We start from the raw sequence: 16,479 nt of genomic DNA, 5'->3' as shown, positions 1-16,479 counted from the left end.
TCAGAGCTCTCTATCCTCTCCCCTTTATCATTGTATTTTAACCTACCAGCTGCATATTTAAGAGCAGAGCTTGCAAGATGATCTTACCCTTTTTTATTATTTTCCCTTATGTGTTAAGGGAGGGAATACTGACAGGGACAAGTGACAGCTCGCTAATTATTCCCTTACTGCCACTGCTGTTCTTGTTTTGGACGTGTTGCTCATTTTCCTCTGCTCTTCGCACTGAATAATGCATGGGTCCCTATCAGTATTCATGCGGTACCTTCGGGAACTGCCAGCCTAACTAGCTGATAACTGATTCAGTTTGTAACCGGTGCCTTTGGGAGTTGCAAGGAAAAGTAGCCAAGAACAAATTTAACACTTCTTTCTCATTGCCTCAGAACATCAAGGAGAGGTACAGGAGGGCTGCGCATGAAATCCATTCGTTGCCTGGAGCTGTTGGAGGTGCAGAGCTGCAGCTCTCGCGTTTAACCCAGCGCCCGCGGCCGCGGGGTCAGCGGAATCCAGATGGGAACGCCGGGAGGGAGCGGGCCGGGCCGCCGCGATCCCAAAGCAGTTGTTTTCAGCAGATGCCCTCTCTAGGCTTTGCAGGGAGGTGCCAAGAAAAGCCACCCCAGAGCCATCTGTACTTCGGAGCGGCAAATAGTGCGAGCCTGGTGCCGGGGCTGGGAGCGCTCCGGGCTATCGGCTGCTATCGGCGTGGCACGGGCACAGCGGGGCGGGGACCCTGCCGGGCTCAGCCGGCCCCGCCCGCACCCCCAGAGCGCAAACTGAGCTCTGCCGGGACACCCGGCTGACCCCGAGCAACGCTGAGCCTGGTCCCTTACAGCAAGGTCTGTCCCGCTCCAAAGCAGCTTCAAGAGCCCCCTCCCATCCCAGGGAGAACACAAAGCGAAGGAGGATGGGTAAAGCCATATCCGCTCTTGCTCTGTTAAATACGATTGTGAGAGGGAAGAAAGGGAGAAAGCCTGGCAATTCCTGCGTGCCACGTTTCTTAGAGGTGCCTGGTTATGCTGGTGCTGCAGGAAACACATTTCCCGCTCCGCAAGCGGGGACGGATGGGCTCACTCACTGCACGGAGCTGCTCTGCTGGAAGAGCTCTGCTCCCTCCACAGAAGGATGAAAAACTGCTCTGAGCAGTTGGTTGAATATTCTTGCTCGAGCTTTCAATCTGACATGTGTCAGATGGTGTGACCTTACCCACCCGTAATGGCATGACCTCAAACGCCATCTCCACAGCTTTGCTCCTCTCCAAGTGCAGATATATATATTTAAAATACTGCCGTGGAGGAAGAGATGCCTTGGGTTTGGGGTTGCGTCAAAGTTGTCAGACGTGTCTTCTGCAGGAGCTGAAAGCAGATGGGGAGGTGACCTCGTAGGCGTCCATCATGCCTCATGCGAGGGACAGAGGTTCCAGCAGGAAAATTTTAAAGGTCTTTCTTGGAGCTTGCACTAGGAACTGTTTCCCTGGTTCAAACTCAATGAACTTTGTTGAGGAAGTGTAGCTCTTCTCCCCAGTAAAGATGATCCAGATGGGCGCTAGGCAGGAAGTGAGGTTTGTGCACAAGGGCCAAAGCTCTTGAAGCACAGCCAGACTTGGGAGCAAATTCATCAAGACCCAGCAGAAGAGCCACGTCTGGGCTGTGCTCAGACAGGACTGGGGTGTGGGGATTCCTCACTGACCCCTGAGTGCTGTCAGCCTCTTTGGACATGAAAACAGGCTGGAGGGATGTGGTGACCCAGCTCAGAGAGCTCTTGACTCAAACAAAACTGCTGTGTGTTTAATTGATTCCTCTCCACTGTTCCCATTTCAAGCTTTTCTGCACTTCCTCCGCTTCCCTGCCCCCAGTGCCAGTTGACCAATTGGCCACAGCAGGAAATCCTGGGTGATCTGTCCCATCAGCCCTTAAGGAAACAGGCAGGCCAGGTGGTCACTGACAGCCAATGACTCGGGAGGGAACCAACCTCTTTCTCCTTCTGGGTTCTGCAAAACTTGGCAGCAGTTTGTATTTAGAACTGCTAAAACCCATGGCTAATCGGGCGAAATTAATGACATCTTTTAAAAGGTAAAACGCAAGTTAAATAATGCTGATCTCTTCATCTCACTGCCTATAATTACAGCAAAAAAAAAAAAAAAAAAAGGATGTGAAAGAGAAATTTAACTACAGAATTGAAAATCCCTCAGCAATGACTGCACTCAAATTCCTTGCCCCCAATCTGCTGGAGAGGTTTGGATCCAGTGGCAGTGAGCACGTTGTGGGCTTGGCAGCATCATTCCTGTGCCTGTTCCAGGGAACAATTCTCCCTAGCCATAGTAAGCCTTGGAAACACATTCACCAGTGTCTGTGGAGCCTCTGGGGAGCCCCTTGGAAGACAAGGAAAAAAGCCTCAAGATACTGTATGTCAGTCTATCTCTCACTATAATTACCTTTATTGATTGGGGACTCATTTACATTTCCATATCTCCGAGTTTCCTGTTAGTGTGCCTGTTTAGATGTGTTCATGGATCAGATTTCGGGAGATTTCATCCCAGGGAAAAAAAAAGCCTTGTTATGTATGAACTCCATGCAAATCTCAAAAGAGAGGTGATGAGGCTTTATGGCAAGAAATAACACCAGAAACCGTTGCATGAGTGGAAGGAGAGAAGAGGGAGCAGCCATGGCAGCAGAGCCATTTGTCACAGCGTCCCCAGCACACAGAATGCTCTGCACAGATTTCCTCATTTTAGGGAAGCCCAATATTTCCTCAAAATAAAGAGCAGAAATGCATGAGGAACACAAAACCACCAAACCAGAAATTCTTCTCTCCTACAGGTTTGTGACGTGTCCTGAGGGGAGAGCTGCTCTCGCAGATGGGTACAGAAATACCGGCTTAGCTTGGGCTCAGAACTGGCTGAGAGTGGCTGCTCTGCCCTGAACATTCTCCCTTCTGCCGACAGAAATCCTGCTCATGTTCTCCCTGCTGTGCAGCCCCACGTGCCCTTGCTGCTGGCAGAGCTCACCCAGGCGCGGTGCCCCCGCACCCCAGCGCCGTGAGGACACCTCCAGCTCTGGGTCACCTCCCGAGGGAAGCGTGGCAGACAATGGGTGTGGGGAAGAGAAAGTCTGCAAGTGGCAAAAATACCTTTTGATGACAAAAGGGGAGCAGTGAGAGTGCCTGGGGGGAGGTTTCAGGTTAGCAGTAAGTAGCTGTGATCCCCAGAGTAATTTAAATTGCTTTGCACTGCTTCTTACCCGAGTGAGAGGGAGAAGTGAGAGAGGGTCAATTTTCTGAATCCCCACTGCATCGCAGCCAGTCACAGCACATCTGGGACCAGATGTTCACATGTGCATCATCCTGCTTCCCTGACTGGGGGAGTCCCAGTCATCGGGGTTTGGAGCAGTGGATGCCCTGATTCAGTGATCAGGGCTGCAGGGATCCTTGAAAACAGCCCTCACCTCCCTGTGCAGCCCCTTGCAGGCTGCCTGCTCCATCTCACCCAGACTAGACACAGAATCTGCTCCAAAATGGATGTTTTTCACATTAAAGAGCTGCACAAACATTTTATTTCCCATTTGTGGCCCTTTTGCAAACAGCAGAGAATCCACTCTTTCCTCCAGAAGATTTGTGTCTAAGGGAGCTCCCAGGCTGACATAAAGCTGCCCATACTTTCAAGAGGCCTCTCTGGTAAGCTCTTATTTCTTGGAACCCTTCCCAAAATGAGGCAGTATCACTTATGGGAAGCAGAAAACGGGAGTGATGTGAAGCCCTGAGAAACCCTTCCCGTTTCAGCAAAGGCACAAGTGTCACGTCTCTGCAGAAATATAAATTATATTTCCTGTTCAGCTAATGAGATAGCAGTTGGCAAACATCACAGGTAAACAGACATAGCCTAGCACGTAATCTGGGCTTTTGGAATCACATTTTCCTGTTCCTAAGGTGTCCCTAAGTGCTGCATCATGCTGTGCCCAGGTAAAGCCCGGAGTAAACAATGGAGTGCAGTGAAACCTCAGTGAAATGTCACGGAGCTGGGGAAGGTCTTATAAGGAGCAGCTGAGGGAGCAGGAGGGGCTCAGCCTGGAGGAAAGGAGGCTCAGGGTGGACCTTCTGGCTCTCCAAAACTCCCTGACAGGATGGTGCAGCCAGGGGGGTTTGGAAGAAGCATTATGACAAGAGGAAATGGCCTCTTACCCTAAAGGGCTGCCCAGCCCTGGCACAGCTGCCCCAGGCAGTGGGGTCACCATTCCTGGTGGGATTTAAGAGACATGTGGATGCGGCACTTGGGGGAGTTGGGTCAGTGGTGGCCTTGGCATTGCTGGGGGAATGGTTGAACTTTATGATCTTAGATGTCTTTTCCAACCCAAACGGTTCCATGATTCTGCAAGAAACCATATCTGATTCAGCATTATTATTAATCCCATATGTATCTTATGAAGGGAGGAAAGGCAGTAATTAAGTGCAGTCATAAGTTAAAAGAATTGACCGTGTGTTTCTTGCTTGCCTGATCTCTGGCAGGGCCTCGTGTTTACTCAGTCATCTGCTGCTGGTTCTGTAACCCTGTGTGCCCCCCTTGTCCCAGCCCTGGGCACACTCGGGGGATGCCCTCCAGCTCCCAGAGTTCCCCTCAGAAAAGGGAAGAAATCAACTAAGGAGTAGAAAAAGGGTGAGAAAATTCAGAAGAGCAAAAGGAATTGGTTAAAAAAACAAAAAAAAACCAAAAAAAACAACCCAAACCCAAAGCAAACAGAAAAACCCCAAACCCTTACGGGCAGCAAGATACAAAGACACAGAGGGCAAATGCCTTCAGGAAGATGGTGACAATGGCAATGGCACAGACTGTGGTGGTCCAGCACTGGGCAGGGTGGGGCAGGGAGCCCTCAAGAGCCCCCAGGATCCCAGGAAGAGCCCCAGAGCCTGGCTACAGCTCAGCATGTTGCTACAGGACTCACAGCTGGCCTTTAAAGGTTGCAGGGGGATTGTTCCTGCAATCCTGCTCCTCACAGGAGCAACCTGGAGCAGGTAAAGCATGACCCAGGGTGGGGGTCTTAGCCCTGTAGGGAGCTGGGTTTGGGTAAATTTTGTCTGGGTTGTCCTTGTAGTAAGGGGATGGCTTCTGGGCAAGGAATAGATGTGATTTTAGTCCTTTTCTGAAACAAAAATAAAGAAATGTGTGCCTTCTGGGAGATGCTGGTGTATGAATGTTGGTGGGGATGGTCCCCAGCTGTAGTGAGAGAGTGAAGTCTCTGCTCCTTGGGAGCTCCTCTGCAGCTGCTCTCTGAGACTGCTGGGAAAGGTCCTTCTAGGCTGACAGTAAAGTGGCCCTTTTGGGAAAGAACACCGATTATTAGCAATGTCCTGGGAAGTCATGAGCCATGAGGAGAACATGGACCTCAGTCTGGTTCTACTGCAGCTAGTTCTCAGGTGTTCCTAGATTTGGCTTCAGGTCTCTGAAATAAGAATGAGTTCTGAGCTCTCTCTGAATTGTTCTTCTCCCTCAGGCACTGGAGGGATTTGGGTTTGTCCCTGCCTCCGGCCACTCCTCACTGTCTCTGTCACACCATGGTGACTTGGGATGCTCTCCGGTCCCTCCTGACACTCTCCAGTCCCTCCAGCCTCTCTGGTGGCTCTGCCACCTCGTTTTAGCCCCTCTCTGGGACCTCCAGCCCCTCTCCAGTGGCTCTGTCACACCATGGTCCCTCTGGTGGCTCTGCTTTCCCACCCGGCCCTCCTGCCCCGGCGGTTGTGGCTGCTCCTCCATCCCGAGGATCAGTTTTCAGCCAGCCCCGCGCTTTGCCCTCAGTCAGACTATTTAGTCTGGTTTTGGTGACCCTGTCTGACTGCTCGGGAAGGAGCTCTCAGGTTTCTCTTTTCTCTGCAATCACTACACTTTTTTTTAAGCAAATACCTTTGCGCCTCAGTCTCTCAGACAGGCTTAAGGTGGTCCCATTTGCCTTCCTCGTGTGAAGAGACATGCTGGGAGTAGCCCTGGGATTTGCATTCCTTTGCTCTTGTGCTGTGGGAGTGCAGGGTTACCGTCCCTTATAATTGCTGTGGAGTGGCCATTCAGGGCTAATATTTACAAAAATCCCCTTAAAACTGAGGAATACCCCTGCTTAATATCCAGGCAGGGCTTATCTCTGAGCACGAAAGCAAAGACACTGCTCGAGTTTTCTTTGGAGAAGTGGTGATATAATCTTTGATTCGACTAATACTTGCTGAAAAAGCCCCTTGTGCTTTAAATGCGAATTCCAAAAGCTTTAAAAATTGCCACAAACTCTTTCCTTTGTGCTGCTCATGTCGTCCATGGCCAGGCAGGAACTCATCCTGAGCCTCTGCATTGTGAACCAGGGGCTGAGTCAGCAGGACGGGCTCTGTGCAGGATGGATGAATGGATGGATGGATGGATGGATGGATGGATGGATGGATGGATGGATGGATGGATGGATGGAGGGATGGATGGAAGGATGGATGGATGGATGGATGGATGGATGGATGGATGGATGGATGGATGGAAGGATGGATGGAGGGATGGATGGAGGGATGCAGTGCTCATCACTCCATTTTGGTTTAATTGCTAAACTCCATTTGAAGGAGTTGATCACTCATCAAGGGCTTTGTCTACAGCATCCACAATCCAACAGCTGCCCAAGGCCCAGGGCGGATCTTTACAAAAACAGGGCTCCAGAATGGGTTAAAAGTGTAAAATCTCTAACAAAAAACAAGCAAAGAGGAGATTTAAAAAACTAATTGTGAGGGCCTGATGCCACATCCTACACAATTTGTGGAGCTTCACACTCTGAGCAGTGAAAGTGCTGATGGTGCCGGGGTTGGGGAGGCCTTGCATTGATCAGGAAAGAAAAGTGAGGCAGCGCCCAGTGCTGGGAGAGTGGGATCCATCCCGATTTATTGGGCTGCCACGAAGCACAGAGTGCTGGATGCAGATCGTTCAGCTGCTGCGTGCTAATGAAGGCTGCATTAATTACCCACTGTGGATTGATTTTCATGATTTGTCTGTCTGGGCCTCTCAAATGGGTCTGAAGGAACTTGGTGCTTGACCTTCACTGTGTTCAATGAGAGCAGGGAGATGCCTCGTTCCCCAGGCTTTGCAGGGGGGAAAACATTTCTGGGATTTGTCCCAGCCCCAGTGACCTTCCTGGGGGGAGCCCTGACCCTGGGGGGATCTTCCTACCACAGGGATGAGCTTGGGGTTGTTTTCATGGCAATGGCTCTTGGGAGGGAACAGGGAGAGACCTCCCAACTCGGAGGGACAAAGCTGTGGGGTGGGAGCCCAGGTGCTCACCCCAGACCCCAAGTACTCACTGCAGGCCCTGGGTGTCCATCCCAGCTCCTGAGTGCTCATCCCAGGGGCAGTTTTGGGGGACATTAATGGGGGAAATTCCAGCAAATTGATTCTAAAAGGTGTTCAGAGGGGTCCCTGCACCCCCTCCACTGCGCCGCCCAGAAGCTTTTCAAGTGGAACAGCCTGCAGCTATTACAATAAACACCTCAGCCGCAACCTGGCTCTCATTTGCATATTAGCAGCCTTAATTTTGATGAAATATGCAAATGTATGCAAAATGAAATTCATCTCATAATGACACAAGGCGATTAAACAATTTTTATGCTTAAATATTCTGTTTAATGAAATCAAACAGACCCATGCGTGTGACAAATTTGCCTCAGCATGGAGAAATTAGTGGATATCAAAAAACTACCCCAGAATCCCAAACATGGGCCGCAGTGTGCTGGGCATTGAAATCACCTCTTCAGTGGGAAAACAATGGGAGTTCCTGATAACCAAAGGAACTGGAAATCACATTACAGAGAAACACTAAAATAAGTTAGTGGCAAGGCACTTTGTTTCCTACTCTCCAAAGAAATCCCGTTCTCCGTCCATCTTTTATTGATGTTCCAGATGTTAAACGGAGAAGACACGCTTGTTGGTTCTTTGTGGATATTTTTGTGTTATAAATAAAAAGGAGATCGTGGAGCAGCTGCAATCAGTGTCCAGGGTGGGTCTGGCATTGCTGGATGGGTCGTGTGGCATAGAGGGTATGGGGTGCCCGGGCTGTGCTGGGGATGCCAGAACAGTGGAGAGCTCAGAGCCCCTCCAGGGACCTGCTGTGGATCTCCTTGGGCCCCTCGTGGCAGTTCTGGGACAGCCCAGAGCATGGGAAGGTTCTGCAGGACAGCATCACACTGAGTGAGATCTGCCTTGGTCCCATGGACTGAAATGACAGTGGGGTTGGAAATGATCTTTGCCTTCCATCAGTCATTGCAGACTCATCCCAGATTTTCAGTCTGAAATCTTTTTTACCTCTCCCATCCAGATCCTCCTGTTTCCTCCCTCTCACTCCCTCATGTCTTGGTTGTTCCAGCTGTGCTCTCTCTCAGCTGTGTTTCTCTTGGTTGTATCCTGCACTGCCCTAACTCTTCCAAGTTCCATGTCTTTTGCTGTTGGGGGTATGTGCAGCTCATCCCAACGCAGCCCCGCTGAGTCTCCCCTGTAAATTGTATCAACAGTGTGTTTATTGTCCTTTTTAGGGTATGAATGTTGCCTATAATCCCCATGGGCCCAGGTGCCTTCCATTGCCACTGCCCTCCATTCCCCCATGGTACTCTTCCCACTGCTCCAGCTCGGCTCCAGCTCTCAAAACTCTGGCTCTGGAGCTGTCACACACCCACCCAAGGCTCTGTGCATCTGGAAATGCCATTGTGCCTCCTGATTCACAGCGGGGCTTTAACTACTGCTCTCTCCTTCTGGCCTTCCCCTCCCCTCAGCAGCGTGTCCCCGACTTCCCCTCCTCTCCTTCTGGGCTGTCATGGTGTAATTGATGATTTTAGGGAGTAGTTGACTCAGGCTGCCTGGTTTTGCTCTGTGAGTTCATTCCTGAGGCCGGTGCCTCGCTGTCGGAGCGTGGGGCCGGGGCTGGGCGCACCCAGGCTCTGCTGGTCCCATGGAAATGCACGGATTCACGGCATGTCCCGACGGACCAAGGGCATCCCAGGGAGCACCTCATGCCATGCTGTGCCATGCTGCCATGCCAAGCTGTGCTGCACAGAGCCACCTCCCCACCCCTCAGCCCAGCCAACAGCTCCTGGGAGCTGCACAAGCAGTTTTACCCCCTTCCACCCCCCCCAGTGAGACCCCAACCCCCTGCAGCCCCAGCAAAGGGATGGGCGGGCTCAGTGCCTCTGCCCCCTCCCTGCTGCCCTGGCCCAGGCTCCCTTGCCCTGTGCCAAAACTGACAGAGGCTGGAGCCCGGAGCTGCAGAGTGGGAGCCCTGCCAGGCCTCATAGCACAGCCGTGATGTAAGAGCAGAGAGTCAGCAAAACCCCCTGCGCGAGCAGAGTTAACCCTCACGGCGGGGATGTGCTGGGACACACTCCTGAGTGAGGGCTGGCCCCTCATCTCTGGGCACCCACTCTCCTCTGCTGGCACCCTTGGCACCCCTGGGCACTGCTGTGCACATTTTCACACCGGATGCCAGTGCCTGGTCCGTTCCCAGGTGGTGGGGGGAGCTCAGTGCCAGCTGTGCCAGGTAGGCATCCCTGGGCTTCCTGCAGTCCAGTCCTGGCACCCCGCAGTGGGTGCCAGTGCCACTGTCCCAGCTCACGCTCTGCCTGTCCTCTGCATTTCAATAATTCCTGAGGCAACAGGTTATGGGCTGAGAAGTTCTTAAATTATCTGAGCAAGTTTATGAACTTTCACGGCATGGAATGGTTGTGACATTTCCTCTCCATAATAAATGTTCATCAGAAATGACTTGATCCAAACAACCTTGTGCTACAAAGCCACCGGGCCATGAAAAACCTTTGACAAAACAATCTCATTTAAACGTGGCTTTGCTGGAATTAGGGCTGATTGTGATCAGATGTCTCAGTATTCTGACCTTGTTATATTCCCATTATTTTGACAATTCACCGATTATTTGTAATATTTCACTCTGGATGAGTATTCTCACACAGTGAGGTACCTGCAAGCGCTGGATTCATTTTTCTGTATGGATTTGTCTTGATCAGGAAGAGGTGATGAGCTGTGTGCTTCCCCTGCTGCACTTTCTAAACAAGCCATTCTGGGCTCACAAGAAAGGACGCAGGAAGATGTTCTTCATCCAGGGAGCATCCAGTGGGAATGCACCTCATTTTTTAATGGCTGAAACTTGCACTGTGCTGAGCTCTGCTGGAGCTGCAGCAGCTCCCCTCCAGCACCCAGGAACTGCCCTTGCAGGTGCCTGGGGAGCACTGGGAGCACTGGGAAGCACTGGGAGCAATCCTTGCCCTGCCTGCCTGTGCTGCCTACACTGAGGAGTTTTCTTCAGGGACCAGACAAGCAATGCCTAAATAAATAGTCCAAGTGGATGCAATTCCAAGCTCGTATCATGTTACAGTAATCAGAGGATAAAATTGTTTTTCTCTGTGACCTTGTTACAACCGTTTGCGAAGTCTGTGGAGAAAACTGCGTGTCTAAATCAATCCTCCCTGTGGAGAGTGTCACTGCTCCTCTCAGAAGGCAATTAAAAAGGAGTTTTAGCTGGAGAAGGGGCTGAGGGAGCCTGTGGTGCTGCAGGGACTCTTGGAGAAGTTGGTCCAGGACCTGCACTGGGGGACAACCCGTCCTGGGGGGACCCCGACATGCCAGTGGGAATCACGAGGATGGGTGGGGCCAATATCACTGTTAATCGATTTGCTTTTGATAGAGTGAGCTTGAGTTTATTGTAAAACTCCCAGCACAATTGGAGGACTGCCTGCTATTATCAGTCCAAATAAATATGGGTTAACAACAAATTTGAAACATCTGCTGGGGCTGAAGCCATCTCTGTTAGGATGTTCCCAGTCCAGCACCTCATGTGAGTGAGGTGGTGGGAGTCCCAGCTCCACGGGATGTGTGCAGGGGACATCAGCCACCATCCAGCATGTCTGACTGGTCCTGCTGGGACTCTGGCTCCCATGGGATCTCCAGCTGGGGGATGCTGCTGGGCAGCACAGTCACTGCAGCCGCTGCCCCAGGACAGAGCTTGACCCAAGCAGGGCTGTCTGGGTCACACAGCAGTGCTGGGGATGGTGTGGTGCCAGCCACCAGACCCCAGCGCTGGCAGAGCCCTCGATGCCATGAGGCTGGTGATGCTCAGGACCCTGGGATGAAGGAAACAGGATTTGTATCTGGCACATCTCAGGCTTTAGAGCCATTTCCAGGCTTCTCCTACACCAAAGAGCTGAAATCTGAGGGAAAAGCCTGCCGAGAAAGCAGCTGAGCACCGGGGGGCAGCTCTTGGTGCTGGCTGGTGCTCTGGAGCAATGTGGGGCTCCCCAGCACCCGGGGGTCAGAGAGACTGAGCCCAGCGCCCTTGGAGATGAGACGAAGGCAGCAGGAGGGAGGGAGGGAGGGGAGAAGGGAAGAAGGGAGGGCTTTCTCACAGGAACCTTGTGGGAAAAGCAAAACCTCTTGTCGTGGTTCACTGCCTGCCCGTCTAATGCTGTCCCCGAGGGAGCCGGTCAGGCGCCATAAAACCAGGCAATTTGCCCCGGAAATAGGTGAAGAGATGGAAATGTGCTGAGCCGATGTAAATGTGCCACCCCGCAGGGCCCGGGGTCCCGCCGGGCAGCTGCTGCACGGGGAGGGTGTCCCGCGGTGCCTGGGACAGGGGCTGGCCGAGGGGACCCCCCCGCCACGGGAATGCAGGGGGATTTCAGGGCCGGGCTGCCCTGTGCCTTCTTCTCGGCCATGGCAGGGCAGGGAACCCCCCCCGGCCGTGCTGGTGCTGTGGCCTCGGGGTTCGGGGCACCCCGGGGCTTGCGGAGCATCCCCGAGACGCCGGAGGGGTGCTCGGTGCCGTGCCCCCAGCCGGGAGCACTTGCAGTGGGCAGCACACATCCTTCCACAGTCTTGCCTGGAGGGTGCCGACCCTGGGACAGCCGGCACCCAGCGAGGGAGCCTGGAAATCAGCTGGAAATCAACCCGAAAATCAGTCTGAAAGTCAGCCCAGCCCCGCAGCCAAACTCAGACGCGGTTTTGGTGGCAGCTGAATACGAGCAAGGCTGGGATCCACTGCATCAGCTGGTGTTGGTGCAGGGCTGAGTGGGGCCTCGGGGCTGCTGGTGCCACAAGCAGTTCTGCTGATTTTTGGATGCTTGGGATGCTCGGCGCTGACTAAACAATAACTCAGTGCCGGGGAGGCGGCGCGGTCGGGGCTGTGGGCGCACGCTCGGGGCACGCTGTAAATCCAGCCCTGGAGGATGTCACGGAGATGAGATCCGCCTTAACCTCACGCACTAGGAATTCAAGAAAGCCACCTTGGCCACCCTCATCCTTCCTCCCACAGTGCCTGAGACAGGCCAGACCCTGTCAGCTGGGATCTGCCTGGATCCTCCTAAATCAGCGCTCTGCTCTGCCTGTTCCTGAGCACAATCCTATCTCCTGGCTGTTGGACCGCGGCCAAAAGCAATCACTTCTCTGAAAGACTCGCTAAATATGTTCAGCAAAAGAATTTAATTAGCCCCTTTCTCTTCCACATGAAGGTTTTAAGAAAAAAAAAAAAAAAAAAGGCGGAGGGGGAAATAAAGGAAAAGAAAGAAGATCCCTGTCTCCTCAGTCCATTTTCTCAGCTCGTGGTTGCAGTCCTGCTGCTCTGCTCGGGATTTCAGCATGTCTTGCTTGGCTTGCCAAAGCCTAGAGAGCAGAACGTGGTCCTGCCCCTGCACTGAGCTCCCCAGGTGTCCCAGAGGGAAGAGCTGTGCATCCTTGCTCCCGCCCGAGGAGGCCATTTACTGGGACTTGGAGTCAAAGGGATTGTTTAGTCGAGATTTTTGTTTTCAGCCTGAACTCCTGTGAGGGATGAATCATAGCTGCGTGCGTCTGGCTGAGCTACAGGGCTCTGCCGAATGCAGGGGAACACAGGGACCAGCACATGTCCCTGCCAGGAGAGCTTCTCTCAGGTTCCCTGTGTCCCTGCCATCCTGCTCCTCCCCCGTGCGAGGAGGAGGGAGACCATCTCCTGAAACGGCTCCAGGTGGGGGCCGCAGGCAGGGAGCTGTGGCATGGAGGGTGCTGTGCCCAAAAGGTGCCTTGGTGGTGTTTGTCCAACCAACCCCTCTTGCTGGGGCAGCTGAGGGGATTGGGGTGGGCTGGCTTCTCCTCGTGGCTGAGGATGGGGACTCTGCAGTGCCGATGCCACCACTGGGGCTTGAAGCTGGTGTCTAGACTGGGATAAAGTGTGTCTGTGTCACCCACGTTGCCAGAACCTCACCTGATCCTTTCTCTGCGTAGGCAAGGGCGATGAGAACATTCCCTTGCGGTTGTTGTGGTTATTTTCACCTGAGTCAGGCTTGGGATTGGAGAAGCAGGACCTGTGTGGTGCATGGAAAGCAGATCCCTGTGGATGGAGCTCTGCTCAGCCTGGGGTTCAGGGCAGGGCACCCTGCGATCCCACCGGGCTGGCCGAGGTGCTGCTGTCAGGTGAACCAGTCAGGAACCAATCTGTTACGGGATTTATGAAATGTTATGTAACTGCGAGGAACCAAAAGACAGACTCTCTTAAAATTATATCCTTGTTAATAATCTCCTTCATCCATCACTGCTGCTCAAGGATCCTCTCGCTTTTATGCGGAACATAAATTATTTGGTGGTGGGAGGAGGGGTTCTCCGGGCGATGGGAATTACAAACAGCTGGTTGACCACAAATTGCACCTCCTGCATCATCAGCGAGCGCACGTGAGCTCAGCACCAGCCCTGCACGCTACGTTCATGACTGGGGTGGGATATTTTCACTCTGATGATGCAGAATCCCTATTTTTATGGTACCCACTCTGTGCCCACACGGCTCTGTGTGTCGTAAGGATGGCAGAGCCAGGACCCCCACACCATGGTCCCCCATCCTCCTGTCCAGCATCAATCAGGTCCTGGCTTCAAAGCTCACCAGACACATGGAGAGTGTCAGAGCTGGACGTCAGAACCCCCACCCCGAGGGGCCTCAGTTTTAGAGGGACACCCCACAGCAGTTTCTGAACCCCCTTCTGGTTTCCCGGGTATTTTCCCAGAATCACTCATCACTCCTGCAGTCCTTGGCCATCCCTTCTGTTTCACAGCATCTGAGCAGCACGGCCAAAGCTAATGCTGATGTTGGCGTTCGTGTGGAGCTAAGGGTTAAGGGGAAGGGATCAAAGCACAGAACAGAGAGTGAATGCAGCTTTTCTTGTTCGTGCTGCATTGTGATATATTTAAACTTTCATTTAGCATAAATACTGTAGGTCAAACACCAGACAGATTCACCAATTATATTTTCCCCTATTAGATGAAATATGTTTCTAATTTGGCCATAGTTTTGTTTTATTAGACCTGTGGCAGTGAGGGTGACCCTGTTTCAAAATAACCTTTTCAGATCATTTAGCCCGAGTCTTTTGCAAATAGAGTTTGATAAAGCAAAAATGTGCCAGTCTATTTTTTAAGTGAGGGTTATGTGAACCCAATTCCTTCCCCAAGTCAGGCTGGGGCCCCGCTGGAGCTTGGGAGCCCTTAGGAAAGCGTTATGTTACAGTCACTCCGTGTGTGCTCAGTGAGTGCCTCAGCGTGCGGAGAGAGAACTCAAATTGTGTTTGTTTTGCACAGCGGATTTGAGCCAGAGGATTTTTGTCTCTTTAAAATGTAATAAAATATAGTACGAGCATTTCCTGCATTTCAGAGTTTCCCTGCGTGCTATTGGAAGGACGGCAAGGGGCGATGTGCTGACTCCAGCTCCAGATCTCTCTGGTTTTCTTAAAAGCAAGATCCCCAGAGCAGGAACGTCAGGTATCTTTTGGGATCAGCTTTTGCTTTTTGTGTGCGGTGAAAACGGGAGAGATGAGTTATTTTTACTTTATGCAATTCCATTTTTCTCCTGGCTTATCTGATCCGCTTATTGTACCGAGGGCTTTATTTCCTTCAGGCTCCAAAGGAAAGCTCCGAGCTTCCCGGAGCCCATTCAGCCTCGGCGTGATAGCATCAGCTCCGATGGCAGCGCTATCGCCGCCGTTATCCCTCTATCGCCGCCGTTATCGCACTGCTGACAAATCCTGCAGGAGTTCAACGCCGTGCTCGCCTGCGCCTCTGGAAGTTTCCCTGGGCACTCGGGCTCTTCTCCCCGGCTCTGCCCTTCTGCAGAGTCTGGGTGCCTCTGGGTGCCTTGGATGAGCTCCCCAGCCAGAGGGGATTTCTCCTTGAGTAGAAATTCCCTAAACTGCCCTCGCCACTTCTTTTACCTGAAAGGTGCTTAGTGGAGTCACTTCCTTTTCCTGATTTCAGCCCTGTTTCCCATATTCACACCAATTAAGATCCTGGTACATCAGCCCCTGGCAAGGGAGAAGTCCAAGAAACAAATCCCCAAGAAGGGCTGCTGGCTGCTCCTGCTGCACTGCCAGCCCTTCCAGCAGCCCTGGGATGCTTTGGGGCCATCCCTGCAGGAATGGGGACCCTCACAGACACAGCCTTGTGGGGCCATGGGGTTCCCACTGCTCTGCTTCCCCTCAGCTTCTCCCGCTGCTCCCTTGGCTTAGGATGCGTGTGGACCCCTGGAAGAGTCAGGAGGCACAGCCAAGGAGAGTAATAACACACAGCCACACATGTGGCACTGTCGTGTCCTCCTGCTGTCACTGGGCTCCTGCGGCTCCAGTGCTGTCTGTGCCAACACCACCCAGGGCAGGAGCTCCCCGTGGCCAAACAGCAGGAATGGCACCATTCCCAAAGACAGGATTGGCCCCATCCCCAAACAGCAGGAGTGGCACCATCCCCAAAGACAGGAATGGCCCCATCCCCAAACAGCAGGAATGACGTCATCGCCAGTGCTTTCATCATCCTGAATCGACATCATTCAAAGTAACAATCACAGCAAAGCTTTGCATTTAGAGATTAAAACCAGCTGGAAAGCAGCGTGTATCCTGTGCAGAAAATGGTTGTTAAGATGGTGCTTTGAGTCGAGAAAGTCATGCCTCAAAGTTTGCTGAAATTCGATATTCTTAGCAAATATTATTGTTACTTGTTAAATATTTGGTGAAATGCAAAGATCAACACTGAAGAAAACTATCAGCAGTGGCAAAACAAAATCCACGTTAAAACGTCCTTGAAATTAATCTATCCCTGTGAAATGTCCTCAGCTCCCTGAAACCGCCATTTCCAATGGAAATTCTCCATCAGAAAATTTCCTACAACTCTGCTCAAAGCCTGGAACCCCAGAGCTGAACCATTTCAGACACCGTTCAAAGCTATTTTTGTTAAGTCTTTAAAACCCTTTAAGACTTTATGGAGAGAAAATCCCTCTCTGTGCTGTCACTGAATTTAACAGTCTCATCTCCGGGCTGGGGGGGACCCCTCACTGCCAGGATGAGATTTCCCCCCATCACTCCCCAGGCTGTCTCTGTCCTGTTTTCTCCCCAGGAACCCTCACTGCCTCCATGCCCCAGGGACAGGAGATGGTTTTGTTGTCTGTGTCCACGAGCAGGGTTTGCTCCCCAGCAGACCCAACAGCACCA

Source organism: Vidua chalybeata, chromosome 18, assembly GCF_026979565.1.
Source record: "Vidua chalybeata isolate OUT-0048 chromosome 18, bVidCha1 merged haplotype, whole genome shotgun sequence".
Classification (NCBI taxonomy): domain Eukaryota; kingdom Metazoa; phylum Chordata; class Aves; order Passeriformes; family Viduidae; genus Vidua; species Vidua chalybeata.
The sequence above is the reverse complement of the archived record's forward strand: the minus strand, read 5'-3'. Positions refer to the sequence as shown.